The sequence below is a fragment of the Monodelphis domestica genome, chromosome 4 (genome assembly GCF_027887165.1).
Source record: "Monodelphis domestica isolate mMonDom1 chromosome 4, mMonDom1.pri, whole genome shotgun sequence".
NCBI classification, from domain to species: Eukaryota; Metazoa; Chordata; class Mammalia; order Didelphimorphia; family Didelphidae; genus Monodelphis; species Monodelphis domestica.
In genome coordinates, this window is record NC_077230.1 from 392037962 (window position 1) to 392054201 (window position 16240).

At 40.5% G+C, this 16240-nt stretch overlaps 1 long non-coding RNA gene across 1 annotated transcript in view; it reads right to left on the minus strand.

Moving 5' to 3' along the window:
• Positions 1 to 295: 295 nt before the first annotated feature.
• LOC130458898 (uncharacterized) overlaps positions 296 to 16240 on the minus strand; it is a 24981-nt gene continuing 9036 nt past the window's right edge. The window contains exons 2-3 of the long non-coding RNA XR_008918263.1: positions 1901 to 1983; positions 296 to 1199 (exon numbers count right to left, since the gene is read on the minus strand). This is a non-coding gene — a long non-coding RNA (uncharacterized LOC130458898). The remainder of the gene's footprint in view (positions 1200 to 1900; positions 1984 to 16240) is intronic.

The following is a 16240-nucleotide window of genomic DNA, read 5'->3' on the forward strand; positions in this document are numbered from 1 at the left end:
CAAGTGCCAAGGGATCAGGTCAGTTCCCTGACCTTTTGACTAGCAGACTGTGACTAGGAAAATATGGGTTTCCAAGCCTGTGAATTGCCAAAACTGTAAAGGTTTCGTCCAAACTGTAAAGATAATTTTTAGTGTCTTGATTTAAATCAAAAATAAGTGGTCGCCATGGGAAAATTCCCAGATATGAAAATACCCAAGTTAGCTGGGTTTTAAGGATATTTTAATTAATAAAGGGAGAGCAAGTCAGTCTTTATCACTCACCACAAGATCATCTCAAGCAAGTTCTAAACCTCTGAACTCCATCTCCATCTATGAACTCCAACTCCAACTAGCTCAAATTCAATAAGTCCCTTCCTTTTAAAGAAATTTTCTCTTATGTCACCTCCCCTAAATTTTCACATCTACCAATCACAGTAGATACTTTTTCCAGGATTGCCCATTCTTAGTTCTCATCTTCTTTTGTTCTCACCTTCTCTGGTTGAATTAAATCCTCTGAGTACTTCACACCTCTTTTGTTAAGCTTGCCTTTTGTAAGTTGCTTGACCTTTTAGTGATTAATTTAACCTTTATAGGTACTTAGCATCCTTTTGTATTAGATCTAAAAATAGACCTAGCTTAAGGTTCTAGCTTTACTATAAACTTTTCATTGTTCAATCAGGAGTTTTCAACTTTATCTTCCCCTAAGGCACTGTCTGAGTAGGGTGGAGTAATTTTAAAAGTTCTCAATACATTCCTGATCAATTACCTCCATTGTTAAAAATGGGGAATGGCTTAATCAAATCTTCTGAAGTAGAGTCTGAGCAGTTTTAAGATTTGCAATCCCCCTGATGATCATTGGGAGACTAGTCTCCCCATTGATCATTTAACATAATCATCTCGTAGTCCTAAACATACTTCTAACTACAGATGTATACAATATTCGATTTTCTAAGAAGAAATTACAGTAGTTAGGAAGGAATAGAAAGAAAGAAAGCAAAACCAATGTTTTGCTAGGCACATTGACAGAAAGCCAAATTAGGGGCAGTTCCCTTGGCATAAAAGTGTACATTTACAAATAAATGTTTAATAAAACTTCAGTTCAATCAACCACACCCAAAGTTCATTGTTGATCTTCTTGATGTAGTGTGGGTTTTTCTGGCATCTTTCTGCAACAGTTCATTCTCTGGATTTAGTAGTTAGCAAGCTTCTTCCTTGGAGATCTTTTCTCGAACAAAAATTCAAAAATCGGATTTTTATTAAAATACAAGACAGACCTTCCCCCATACCTTTCACCCTTACTCCCTCCCCTGGCTTTCCCTTGGGAAGCAAAACTCAGCTGCTTGCCTTTAGCTTTGCATGAATATTTATTTAGTACCTACTGGGAGTCAGACACTAGGAATGGATAAAAACAAAAAAAGCAAGAGGGTGGGGGGCTTTTGTTCTCCATGAATTTATGTTTTCCTGGATTTATGTAGACTTTCTGGTTACAAGGAGCTCTTCATCTTTTGACCCATTTGGACCTCCAAGCAACCTAATGAATTACGGGGAAAATTACCAGAAATTGTTTCTATAAAGTCCCCCTCCCCCACTTAATACAAGCATTCAAAGATATGCATCTTTCTCTACTTGTTGCTTTTGCTGTATCCCATAGGTTTTGACATGTTGTTTCATTGTCATTCTCCTTAATGAAAGTTGTTTTTTTTTTCCAGCTATCCTACTTATTTTTTCCCCCATGGTTATATGATTCATAGTCTCTCCCTCCCCTCTTCCCTCCCCCCTCCCAGAGTTGATAAGCAATTCAACTGGGTTATATATGCATTATCACCCAAAACCTACTTGCATATTATTCATTTTTTGTAAGAGTAATCTTTTAAAACCAACCCCCCAAATCCTATGTCCATATAAACAAGTGGTAAATCACCTATTTTCATCTGCATTTCTACTCCAACAGTTCTTTCTCTGGAGGTGGATAGCATTCTTTCTCATAAATTTTCCTGGAAAGATCTGTGGGAGTAGAAACACAGAAGAAAAACAACTACTTGATCACACAGGTCACACAATGGGGATATGATTGGGGTTATAAACCCTAAATGATCACCCTAGTACAAATATCAATAATATGGAAATAGATATTGACCAATGACACATGTAAAGCCCAGTGGAATTCTGCATCATCAGCAATAGGAGGGGATTTGGGGGAGTGGAGGAAAAGAAATGATTTTTGTAATTTTGGAAAAATTCTCTAAATTAATCAATTAAATAAAAATTTTAAAAAATTAAAAAAAAATTGTCCTGGATCATTGCATTACTATTAGTAGCCAAGTCTATCACATTTGATTGTTCCATAATATTTCAGTTACTGTGTACAATATTCTCCTAGTTCTACTTATTTCACTCAGCATCAGTTCATTTAGGTCTTTCCAGTTCTTTCTGAAATCATCCTGTTGATCATTCTTAACAACACATTAATATTATTCCATCACCATCATAAACCACGATTTTTTCAACCATTCCCCAATTGAGGGACACCCACTCATTTTCTAATTTTTTGCCACCACTAAAAGAGCAGCTATAAATATTTTTGTACACACAGGTCCATCCCCATTTTTTTTATCTCTTTGGGGTATAAACCTAGTATTAGTATTGCTGGATCAAAGGGCAGGCATTCTTTTAAAGCCCTTTGAGCAAAATTCCAAATTGCCTTCCAGAATGGTTGGATCAATTCACAACTCCACCAGCAATGCATTAGTATCCCAATTTTACCACATCCCCTTCAACATTCATTATTTTCCTTTTCTATGAAGTTTTAATAACTCTGTGTGACGGATGAAGAAATTTACACTCAGAAAAGATAAAGGATGAGAAAGTGAGGTCTAGAGTCAGAAGACCTGGGATTAAATCTGGCCTCAGATACTTTCCAGCTGTGTGACTCTGGGCAAGTCATTTAATCTCATTTGCCTGCTCTGTCCTTCTGTCTTAAAGTTGTTACTAAGATAGAAAGGAAGAGCAAAAGAAAAGAAGGAAGAGGAAAGAAGTAGGGAGAGAGAATCCAATTCCTGTCTTTTACAGATTGAGAGCTGAAGCAGCCACATGGCATAGTACTTGCAGTCAGAAAGTCCCGAGTTCAAATCTTTCCTCAGACATTAGCTAGGTAATCCTGAGTATGTCATTTAACAATCATTCGATTTCCTCATCTGTAAAATATTATAATAACTACCTACCTCACACTTTAGTAGTGAAGATCAAATGATTCAACACATGTAAAGGACTTTGTAAACTTTAAAACACTATCTAAAGCCATTCTCTAATTGATAAATGGGCAAGGGACACAAATAGGCAGTTTTCAGATAAAGAAATCAAAACCATTAATAAGCACATGAAAAAGTGTTCTAATCTCTTGATAATCAGAGAGATGCAAATCAAAACAACTCTGAGGTATCACCTCACACCTAGCAGACTGGCTAACATGACAGCAAAAGAAAGTAATAAATGCTGGAGGGGAGGTGGCAAAATTGGGACATCAATGCTTTGCTGGTGGAGTTGTGAATTGATCCAACTGTCATGGGCATTGTACCCCAAGAAACTCAAACAAACTATTATCAGGGAAATTCCTTTGCACCCTTACACCCTCTGACTCCCAACCCAAAACGTCAGAACCTGAGGATCATCCTCCCTTGATTCTCCCAAAGATCCAAATCATGAGAACCACCCCCATGCCTTCAGGGGAAACTCCCCAACCCCTTGCCCCAGAGTCAAGTCTTCATTGACTATAAAAACCCCAGAACTGAGGCATTGAGAGAGCAACCTCCCAGGTTGCTCCACTCATGCTGTCTTGCTTGCCAAAAATGCAACATTACTAATAAATCTTTTTACTTTTAAGTTAAGTTTGGAGTCTTGTATTCTTGCAAAAGGTATCCTTCTTAAACCCCAGGGGTACACATCTGCACCCCATGACGTCACCATTCCAGATGGCAATTTGGAACTGTGCCCAAAGGGCGCTGAAAGACTGCCTGCCCTTTCATAGCACTGCTGGGTTTGTACCTCAAAAGATAATAATGAAAAAGACTTGTACAAGAATATTCATAGCTGCTCTCTTTGTGTTATGGGGTTTGGATTTGTACCCCTGGGGTTCGGGAAGGATACCTTTCGCAAGAATGCAAGACTCCAAAAACTTAGCTTAAAAACAAAAAGAGAAATTTATTCGTTTAGGGAGTAATGTTGAGAATGGCCAGGAGGATAGCAAGGTGGAACAGCAAGATGGGGAGCAGTTCCTGGGAGGACAGCATGGATGGAAAGGCTGTCCCCCAGATGACATCAGTCCTGGGGCTTTTATACTCTTTACAACAGATGCTGTGTCATGGTGTGGACATGACTTAGAGTGCTAATCCCTCAGGCATTTGGTGGGGTGGGGTGGTCATCTGACTGGGGTCTGCCTGGAGGCATAAAGATTCATCTCTTTGTCCCTCTTAAATCTATAGGACTATCAAAGAGAATAAACATCTCAGGACCCTGGGGGAGGGAGGGTCATTGGGTATTTCTAGGATGCAAAGGCAAGGGAGTTTCCCTGATAATAGTTTCTGGGGTACAATGCCCATGTCATCTGTGGTGGCAAAAAATTGGAAAATGAGGGGATGCCCTTCAATTGGGGAATGGGTGAACAAATTGTGGTCTATGTTGCTGATGGAATACTATTGTGCAAAAAGGAATAATAAAGTGGAGGAATTCCGTGGAGACTGGAACAACCTCCAGGAAGTGATGCAGAGCGAAAGGAGAAGAACCAGGAAAACATTATACACAGAGACTGATACATTGTGGTACAATAGAATGTAATGGACTTCTCTACTGACAATCCTGAGGGACTTATGAAAAAGATGCTATCCATATCCAGAGAAAGAACTGTGGGAGCGGAAACACAGAAGAAAAACAACTGCTTGATCACATGGGTTGATGGGGATATGACTGAGGATGTAGACTCTAAAAGATCACCGTGGTGCAAATATCAATAATATGGAAATAGGTCTTGATCAAGGACACATGTATAACCCAGTGGAATTGCCAGTTGGCTACAGAAGGGGGGTGGAAGGAGGGGAAGGAAAGAACATGAATCATGGCAAAAATGGAAAAAATTTCTTAATTAAATAAAAAATTAAATTAAATTTTAAAAAAAACACTATATAAATGGTAGCCATCATCATCATTGCTGTCATTCAGTAATTTTTAGTTGTGCCTAACTCCTGGTGACCTCATTTGAGGTATTCTTGGCAAAGATACTGAAGTGGTTTCCCATTTCCTTCTCCAGATCATTTTACAGATGAGGAAACAGGCAAGCAAGTAGCTTACCCAGGATCACACAGCTAATAACTGGGGCTAGATTTGAACTCCTTCCTGACTTCAGGGCAGGAGATCTATCCACTGTGCCACCTAGCTGCCATTAATATTTATTAATATACCTGTCAATTGGGTTTTTGGGAACCCCAACTTTGCCCCACTCCCCCTAGAACTCACCCTGAGGGAAGTCCCAGACTGACCCCTGTAGGACTGAACAATAGACCTTAAAGTACCAATCACAGTTTAGCTGGAACTAGTAGACCTAATCAAATGTAAAGTATCCTTTTTGTCTCAGAAGTTTCTTTTTGGGGGGGTAGCTGGGTAGCTCAATGGATTGAGAGTCAGGCCTAGTGATGGGAGTCCCTAGGTTCAAAGTTGTGTGACCCTGGGCAAGTCACTTAACCACCATTACCTAGCCCTTACTGCTCTTCTGTCTTAGAACCAATACACAGTATAGATTCCAAGATAGAAGGTGACGGTTAAAAAAAAAAAGATTCTCTTTTTGTATCAGAGTTCTTGCCCAGGTAGCCCAACCCTAGGCTGGACCTTTCCCTTTTGTATCCATTTGTAAAGCATTAGCCTCTCCCTGATAATCCTGTCTGGGACTTCTCATTTCTTGTAGCCATAGTAAAACCAATGAATCATCCTTCCCTGTCCTTAGTACCCCAAAAGGTTTCCCTCATTGTATCAGAGATCCCTTCCCAAGAAGACCAACACCAGTGCTGGGACCATCCTTTTAGTATTGTCAGCATGGAAGCTTTGGGGTCTCCAATCTATAAGCCAGTCCTGAAACTTGGGGTTCATCAGATCTCACTAGGCCACAAGTTTGGGGTTCCTTGATTCCATGTTGATGGTATCCATTGTAGTAGAGCACTCCCTGATACCCCAACCTCTTTCCCAAGCCTGCTTACAATCCGTCAGTGTATGCTTTCTGCCTGGAGTTCCCCAAAAGGTATGTAGGACCCCTATGTTCTATCATTTCTTTAGAGAATCTTCTGGCGGAATCCTCCCAGAGATACCGTCCCCAGAGCCCCAGGATTTTGACCGGGTGTAGTATTTGGCGCTTGGCTCTGTGTAGCTGCCAATTCTTAGGGACCTGTCTCTTTCCTAATGAAAACTGGTTTTTTCTGACTACTTTAGTAGTTCTGTTTTTTCAAATTGACCCTTGTATTGCTGTTACTGTTGTCAAATGGAATCTAGAAACCCCCAACTTGTAGCCTAGTAAGATCTGATGAACCCCAAGTTTTAGGACTAGCTTGTAAGTTGGAGACCCCAAAGCTTGCACTTATTTCCCATTCCCATGAGCATCCACCCTGAAGGGAATCTCAGGCTAGCAGTTTCAGACTGAAGAATGGACCCTAAGGTAAATGACAGTCCCAATTAGGTGGGGCTAAGCATATGCTAAGCACCCTCTTTGTTTTAGGTCTCTCCCCTAGGGCATCAGAGATGCCCTTTTCCCAAGAGCACCCACACCTGGGCAGGGACTATCCTTTAGTATCCATTGTAAGCAGCCCTTCTCTTGGACCCTTGCCTCCAGCTAGGATTCCTTTCCCAAGCTGGATTGTATGCTGTCAGTATAGTTTGAACAACTTCCATTTCCTTGTAGCTATGGTAATGTCAGTCAATCATCTTTCCCTGCCCCTGGATTTCCCCCAAATGGTATGTAGGTTCCCCAAATTCTTTTGTTCTTTGGAGTTGTCAAGTCTAGTCAGTTGGCTTTCTCAGAGGTCAGAGGTCAGAGGTCAGAGCCCAGAGTTTAATCCTGGGACTCAGCGTAGGCGTGTGGCACGCAGTTCTGTATAGAGGCCTACTATCACACTGAACCCCTTTCCTTGATTAAAGAGTGATTTTTTGACTATTTGATAGTTTTGTATTTTTCCAAGTCAACACTGTATACAGTGTTTTTCTGGTTCTACTTATTTCACTCTGCATCAGTTAGTGGAGGTCTTTGATGGAAACATTTTTTTATCTATTTAATTAATTTAGAATATTTTTCCATGCTTACATGATTCATGTTCTTTCCTCCCCCTCCCTCCCCCATCCCGGAGCTAAAGAGCAATTCCACTGGTTTACACGTATCATTGATCAAAACCAATTGATGGAAACTATTAAACACCTTCTATGAGCCAGGCACTATGCTCAACACTAGAGACACTAAAAATAGCAGAAGACAATCTCCTTCCTCAAGCTGCTTACAGTGGAATGGGTTACTGACTGTGTGACCCGAAGCAAATTGGGCCTCCCTTTCCTCATCTGCAAAATGGGTTAGAGGACCCTTGAAGTCCCTTCTTGCTCTAAATCCACAGCATTATGATAAGGTCTGCTGGATTCCAGTCTCTCTTTTTTTTTTTCCTTCTGCCCTCTTTTTGCCTGGCCAGGCTAGAGAGGCCCAGAGATCGGGCCAATAAGAGGCCCAATAAAATGTAAAGAAGAAGAAATGAATGGAGAGAGGAAGCTTGAATAGGCAGACCTAGTGCTCCTCCTACAGCTCCACAATGCATATTTATAAAGCATTTGAAGGCTTACAAAGCCATTTCCTCCTCCAGAATCATGTGATCTAAGGAGTCTGGGTCTGGCCTGCCCTTTTGGGCCAGGATTTCATCCCTTTGCACACACACACACAGAGATATAAGGGGCTTAACCTAGGAATTCCTGACTTTGGTTTGGGACTTTATAGTTTCCAAACATTATCTCATTTAGCCTCAATAGCCAAGTAACAATATAGTTCTGATTTTTAAACCCTTAGCTTCTGTCTTGGAATGGGATATAAGTCTTGGTTCCAAGACAGAAAAACAGAATGGGCTGGGCATTCTGGGACTAAGTGACTTACCCAGCTTCCACGCTAGGAAGTGTCTGAGTCCCCATTTAAACCCAGGATTTCCTGCCTCCAGACCTGGCTCTCTATCCCCTGAGCCACCTAGCTGCCCCTAACAATATAGTTATTATTCCCATTTTGCAGATACTAAAAATTGAGGCCCAAAGAGGTCAATCAACTTGTCTAAGGTCATGCAACTAATAAATCAGAGGCAGGATTTTAATCCAAGTCCATTTTCTATATCTACCAAGCCATGCTACCTCACATTACCATTTTACAGAGGAAGAAACTGAGGCTCAGGAAGGTGCTCAGGCGGAGGGGTTTTCCATTACAATCATTGCCTAGAAGGAAGTCACCTTGTGGGAAGTAGGAAAGGACCCAGCTGGGGACCCCATCAGGACCCTCTGAAAATCATTGTATATGCAGTGATTCCCTTGGCTTTTAAGTCTCCCCTCTCTACAAACCCTAAATCCAAAACAGGGATTCTTTTTTTTTTTAACCCTTACCTTCCATCTTGGAATCAATACTGTGTATTGGTTCCAAGGCAGAAGAGTGGTCAGGGCTAGGAAATGGGGGTCCCATTTCTAGACCTGGCTTTCAGTCCACTAAGCTACCTAGCTGCTCCCAGGGATTCCTTTTGAGCTGAAGGCTGCCAGAAAAATCCCTCCTAAGAGAAGGAAGAGAAAGTTAAAGATTCATTTCACTTTGAGTCTAAAAAGAAGAAACACTATGAGGTATTTTTTTCTTTTTTTTTAACCCTTACCTTCCCTCTTGGTAAGAAAAGTGGTAAGGGCTAGGCAATGGGAGTCAAGTGACTTGTCCAAGGTCACACAGCTGGGAAGTGTCTGAGGCCAAATTTGAATCCAGGACCTCCCATCTCTAGGCCTGGCTTTCAATCCATTGAGCTACCCAGTTGCCCCCAATGAGGTTATTTCTAAAGTAGGTAACCTATTTTTTTTCCTTTCTTTCTTCCTTCCTTCTTTCCTCTCTGTTTTTCTTTGTTTCTTTTTTCTTTCTGTCTATCTATATATCTTTCTTTCTTTCTCTTTCCCCTTACCTTCTGTCTTAGTAATAAATCTAAGACAGAAGGGCAAAGGATAGGCAAATGGAGCTAAGTGACTTGCCCAAGATCACATAGTGTCTGAGACTAAATTTGAACCCAGGTCCTCCCAGCTCCAGGTATGGCACTGTGCCACCTAACATTCCCAGACCTATTTATTTTCAAATAAAAGAGGACTGAAATAAGATTCACATATGGACCCATGATTTTGATATTTCATGACATATTGATCCTTATGGTGGAAATCTACAGGTGGGGGAGCTGTTCTGGTCATCCATAGACACATCTCTCTGTCTCTGTCTATCTGTCTGTCTGTCTGTCTCTGCCTGTCTCTCTCTCTCTGTGTCTGTGTGTGTGTGTGTCTCTCTCTCTGCCTGTCTGTCCCTCTGTCTCTCACTCTCTCTCTTTCTGTCTCTGTCTCTGTCTCTCTCTCTCTCTCTCTCTCTCTCTGCCTGTCTGTCCCTGTGTCTCTCTGTCTCTCTGTCTCTCTCTCTCTGCCTGTCTGTCCCTGTGTCTCTCACTCTCTCTCTCTCTGTCTCTGTCTCTTTCTCTCTCTCTCTCTCTCTGCCTGTCTGTCCCTCTGTCTCTCACTCTCTCTCTCTCTGTCTCTGTCTCTGTCTCTCTCTCTCTCTCTTTCTGCCTGTCTGTCCCTGTGTCTCTCACTCTCTCTCTCTCTCTGTCTCTGTCTCTTTCTCTCTCTCTCTCTCTGCCTGTCTGTCCCTCTGTCTCTCACTCTCTCTCTCTCTGTCTCTGTCTCTGTCTCTCTCTCTCTCTCTCTCTCTCTCTGCCTGTCTGTCCCTGTGTCTCTCACTCTCTCTCTCTCTGTCTCTGTCTCTTTCTCTCTCTCTCTCTCTGCCTGTCTGTCCCTCTGTCTCTCACTCTCTCTCTCTCTGTCTCTGTCTCTGTCTCTCTCTCTCTCTGTCTCTTTCTCTCTCTCTCTAACTGTCTGTCCTTTTGTCTCTCACTCTCTCTCTCTCCCCCGTCTCTCTTACTCTCTTTCTCTGTCTCTCTGTCTCTCTCTCTCTCACACACACACACAAACACACACAAACACACACTTATACATACATACACACATACAGTACCAGAAGAAAGAAATTCCCCAATTCTTTCCCTCCCTGGGATCATAGATTTAGAGCTGAAAGGAATCTCAGGGGGCATCCTGTCTGACCAATTTGTTTTATACATAAGAAACTAAAACCCAAAGAGTTTAGAGGCCACACAGAAAGCAAGTCATCCTTCTTCATCCATTTATTGTAGGGGAAAGAGGACGAAGAAGAACTTTGGAGGAAGGCAAAAAATTAATTCATTCAATATATCAACAAATATTTATCAGCTACTCCTTGGATTTCACAAACATCTTTGTTCTTCAGGCCTTTCAATCCTATTCTACCCTTCTTGCGCCCATTGGGGTTTTCTTGGCAAAGATCCTGGGGTGGTTTGCCATTTCCTTCTCCAACTTATTTAATATATGGGAAAACTGAGGCAAACAGGGTGAAGTGACTTGTCCAGGGTCATGTCTGAGGCTACATTTGAATCAGGGTCTTCAGAGACCTAGCACTCTATCTACTATACCACTTAGCTGCCGAAACAAACATCACTTATTATATTTATATATATATATAATATGATATATTATGTTATACTGTATCATCATATATTACATATACAGATATAAAATATATCATTTATTATTATAAACAAACATCATCTATTAAACATGCATTATTTGCAAGTGATGGGAATACAAGACAACTAAAGCAACCCAGCATTGGTCCTTCAGAAATGGATAGAGTTTCAGGCCTGGAGTCAGGAGGTCCTGGACTCAAATCTGACCTCAGACACTTCCTAGCTGTGTGACTCTGAGCAAGTCACTTAACCCCAATTGCCTAGCCTTTGCCCATCTGTCTTAGAGTTGTTACTAGGACCGAAAATAAGGGTTACCATTAATTAATTACAAAAAGAAATGTCTTATCCAGTGTCTGGAGGTCATACAAAGTCTAGATAAAACAGTGTCCCTGACCTTGTGTTATTCAAGTTCTAGTGCAGGGAGATAGGATTGGGAACACAGAACATAGTGTTACCAGAAATGGACATTAGAGATGTACAAAGTGCTGCTGAGATTGGAAGGAGAAGGTCTTAAGCAATCAGGAAATTCAGGGAAGACTTGCTGGAGGAGGTAGCCTCTGAGTTAGATTAAGAACCTCTCATCAAGTTCTCCCATAAAGTGCCTCAAGGAATTAAGTCAAATCTTATACCTCCCAATACCTCAGTTTCCAAATATTGTCTAGAGGCAGCTAGATGGGGGAAAAGGGGCGAGGAATAGAGCTCTGGAACTGGAGTCAGAAAGACCTAAGTTCTGTGGAAAGGAAAACTTTCAAAGATAGCCTCTCAGCAGGGGTATCTCTCCATACTCTCTCTCTCTCTTCAACTCTCTCTCCATTCCCAGTTACAAAACTTTCTGTATCCCCTGTTCTTCAATCCCCTACATTTCCCTATAAATAATACAGTTCAAATCTGGCCTTTGACATTTACTAGCTATATGACCCTGGGAAAGTCACTTCACCTCTGCTTGCCTCAGTTTCCTAAATTTATATATGAAGATAATAGTACCACCTACCTCCCAGAATTGTTATGAGGATAAAAGAGAAAATTATTTTAATAAATCTTTATCTTCTGTATTAAAATCTATTAGTGTTGATTCTAAGGCAGAAGAGTGGTAAGGGCTAACTAAGCAAAGGGGGTTAAGTGACTTGCCCGGGGTCACACAGCTAGAAATATGTCTGAGGTCAAATTTGAACCCAGATCCTCCAAACACCAAGCCTGGCACTCTATCCACTATGCTTCGGGCTGTCCCAACCATCCTCACTTCTTAACCCGATTACTGTTAATACCCTCCTAATTGGTCTCCTTAAACCTACTATACCTGCTTTCCAGTCCATCCTCCCCATAGCTGCCAAAATAATCTTCCCAAGACCTGGCCATAGAATCAAAGATTTAGAATGAGAAGATCCATACAGATCCTCTAGTCCAGGGGCACTTAACCAGTTTTGTTTTTTTTTTAATATCCTGACCCACTTTGGCAGTATCAAGCAAAGCCTACAGACCTCTGCTCAGAATCTTGTTTTCAAATTCAGAAAACAAAATATTTAGGATTACAAAATACATAGCATTACTATATTGAAATATAAAAAGAAATTTTAAAAAATGCACAAGTCATAGATAAAGAACCCCTGGATTAGTCCAATCTTCTCATTTCATAGATGAGGAATTGAGACCCAAAAATGTCACATGACTTGCCCAAGGTTGGTCACACAGGTGATGTAAATGGCAGAGCCCAGATTGGAATTGACTTTGCATTTATAGCATGGTCCCTTGAACCCTTATTGGAGCTCCCTCTATATTAAACTGTAAAATTCTCTCCTGGCCTCATTTCAAGAGTAAGGGCGGTTACTTATCTCTCTGGGAACACATCATCAGTAACAAAGTAGTTCACAGGCTCTTAATGTGTGCCAAATTGAAACATATAATTTGTATCTTATTTCATGGTGCCCCTTTTACTCAACTTTCTAATCTTCCTACACTGTCAGCCATTCCTGAACGTATCCCATGCTTTCAGTCCTCTGGTAGGAGGGACAATGGGGCTTTCACAGATGGAGTTCTGGGTTTGGAGTCAGGTGGACATTGGTTCAGATCCTGCCTTTGTTACTTATTGGCTGTGTGACCACAAGTAAGTTAACCTCCTTGAAATTCAGTTGCCTCATGGGTGCCTACTTCAAAAAGTTGTCATGAAATTTAAATGAAACTGTGTATAAATATGTACCTATGATATCATATATATGCTACATAGTACACTTGTAATACATGATATGCATTTACATATAACTAAGCTATAAGAATGATCCCTCTTTTTTAACATTTCATTTTATATTTTAATTTTTTTCCAAGATTCCATGATTCGTATTGTCTCCCTCCTCTCTTCCCTCCCCCTTTCCAGAGCTGACAACCCAGTGGGGGTTATCCATGTATTATCACTTGAAATCTATTTCCTTATTATTCGTTTTTGTAAGAGAGTCATCTTAAAACTGAAACCTCAAATTCTATACCCCAATAAACAAGTGAAAAATCATGTGTTTCCTCTTCTGAATTTCTACTCCCACAGTTCTTTCTCTGGATGTGAATAGCAAAGGATGATCCCTCTCTGTTGATTATCTCTGATCCAAAGCTGATTTGACTATGATTTTCTTATCTTTTGCTTTTCTTTGAATCTCTAGAACCTAGCTAGAGCCAGTTTCTGGCTCATAGTAGGTGTTTAATAAATATTAGTTGACCAATGGATAAATAAATGAATGAATGTCATCCATGTATATTTGGAAAGGAGACTAGCTCTCATCAGGTCCAATCTCTTCATTTCACAGATGAGGAAACAGAGGCCCAAAATATAAGGTCATTTGCTCACAGTCACACAGCTATTTGGTGGAGATGTTACTATTACTATTCTGCCTTTTCTTGGCATGCCAATCATTCCATTACCCTACTGATAGTCTGCAAAGTAACAGATTGAATACTGGCCTTGGAGTAAAAAAGATATGGGTTCAAGGCTTATCTCAGATTCACTAGCTATGTGACTTTGAATCAATGAGTCAACCAGCATGTATTAAGCACCCTTCTACATGCAGGGCAGAATGCTAAGCATTGTGAATTAAAAAAAGACAAAAACAAAAACCAACCAGTGACTATCATCATGGTCTAATGAGGAAAAACAAAATGACTATGTACAAGCCAGAAATATGCTAAAAACAATAGGAGAAATATCAGAGGGAGGGAAGGCACTAAAATGAAGGCCTGTCAGAAAAAAGCTTCTTGCAAAAGGGGACTTCTAGGACTTAAAAGGAAGTCAGGGAAGTGAAGAGGCAGTGATCAGGAAAGAGAGCTCTCCAACTTTGGGGACCAGAGAAAATAGTTAGAGTTGAGAGACGGAGAGTCCTGTTGGAGGAACAGCCAGAAGGTAGGTGTTGATGGATCAAGGAGTACATGGAAGGGCTAGGGCATAAAGAAGACAGGAGGGGGACACATGAGTACCTCAATGGCTTGGGAGCCAGGCCTAGAGGCATGTGGCAAAAAGTTATTAGCAGAGACACTAAAAAGTAAAACAAAGTCCTTATATACCCAAAACCTTGAACTGTGGTACCATAGTTTTTTTAGATATGATTATAGTTTCCCAGGAATCAGATATATTCATAGTTCCTCAAGAATCCAAACATCTCTCTAGATATCTCTATGGATCCTCAAGCATCAAGCAAAATCAAATAACATGGGGTGCTTGAACCACAACTTTGCATAATAGAAACAGGAGAGAAGTGTCAGAACACTACATGCCTGCTGTGTGATTTTAGATATAGATTCTTTCAGAACTGCGCTTACACAAAATGCTTACATGATTAAGATATAGATAGAATTCTATCTTGATTATTTTTAGAAAAGTTTAAGATCTATGATCACAAAATAACCAAATTAGAAAGAAAAAACTACTGATATTGATGTAATCATGAGTTGGGTAGAGAATTTGACATTCACAGGCAGGCAGGCAGGCAGTCCTGGGATCAGATGTGGCCTCAGACATGTCTTAGTTGTATGACCCTGGGCAAGTCACTTAACCCCCATTGCCTAGCCCTTACCACTCTTCTGCCTTGGAACCATTAAAACAATATTGATTCTAAGAAGGAAGGTAAGGGTTTAAAAAAAAAGACTGAAAAGTAGGAGAGGGCCTTGTTATGAAAGCCTATGAATGTCAAATAGAGGATTTTATATTTGATCCTGGAGGTAACAGGGAGAAACTGGAGTTTATTAATGAATACTGAATGTGACATGGTCAGACCTATATTTCAGGAAGATCAAATTGACCTTTGAGTAGTGGATGATTTGGGGTGAAGAGAGACTTCATTTAACCTTTTAGGCTCAGCCTCCTCTTCTGAAGGAGGAATCAAATGAGAAGAATTTTGGCAATTTCTGAATGAGAATATTAAGGTATATGCATATTTCTCAGCATCACATGATACTTTTTCAAAAACTGATATTACAAACTATAAACAACCATAGAAAGGGGAACTATAGTATTTATAAGATAGACCTGACCTCTGATCCTCCAGAGGGGCTTAAATACAACAATGGAAGCCAGGAGGATCCCCCAAATATTTCTTACCCAAGCCCAGAGGCATTCTGCTCTGACAAGCTAGATACATGACTTACTAGATATTTGTAACCAAGACAAGTTTAGGTTGAGAGTTTTTCAGTTAACCCTTCTGCCTAGAGGCAGTGGGCTGGATCTCTGGAATTGTCTCCTCTACACAGAATTAATCCTAATAATAACTATTTCTTCATTGCTTTCAACTTTGTAAAACATTTCTCCTTGTAACAACCCTGTGAGGTAGGTATTGTAATTATTATCCTTTTTTTTTTCCAAAACCAAGCCTTACAGAGATCATTACAATGACTTGTTCATAGTCACAAAGCTAATACTGATAGTTCCCATTTCCCTCAGGCTTTATTATTTTTTCTTAATTTGTCTTAGAATAAATGCTAAATATTGGTCGCAAAACAGAGATTGGTGAGGGTTAGGCAATTGGAGATAAGTCATTTGCCTAGATTAACACATCTAGAAAGTATCCCAGGTCACATTTGAACCCAGGACCTCCTATCTCCAAGTCTGGCTCTCTATCCACGGAGCCACCTAACTGCTCCTCCCTAAAGTTCTAAAAAGGGCAAAGAGGTGGTAAATAGGCAAAGGAAATGAGGAAAATGAAGGTCTTCCTATACAAACTGCTCTGGAACATGAATGGAACTGAATCAAGCTCCCCTGGATTCTTCTGGTGACAGAAGAAGCTGAGCAATAAAGGACTTTTATTTTGGAATAACTAAGCAATCCTTTTATTAATCCCATGGTCCACATGATGGCAGCAAAGGGTGTTGGTATCAAAGAGAATTGGCCATTAAGCCAATAAAAACCTCCCATTCATAAGACTTGATAGACTTTTTTAAACCCTTACCTTCTGTCTTAG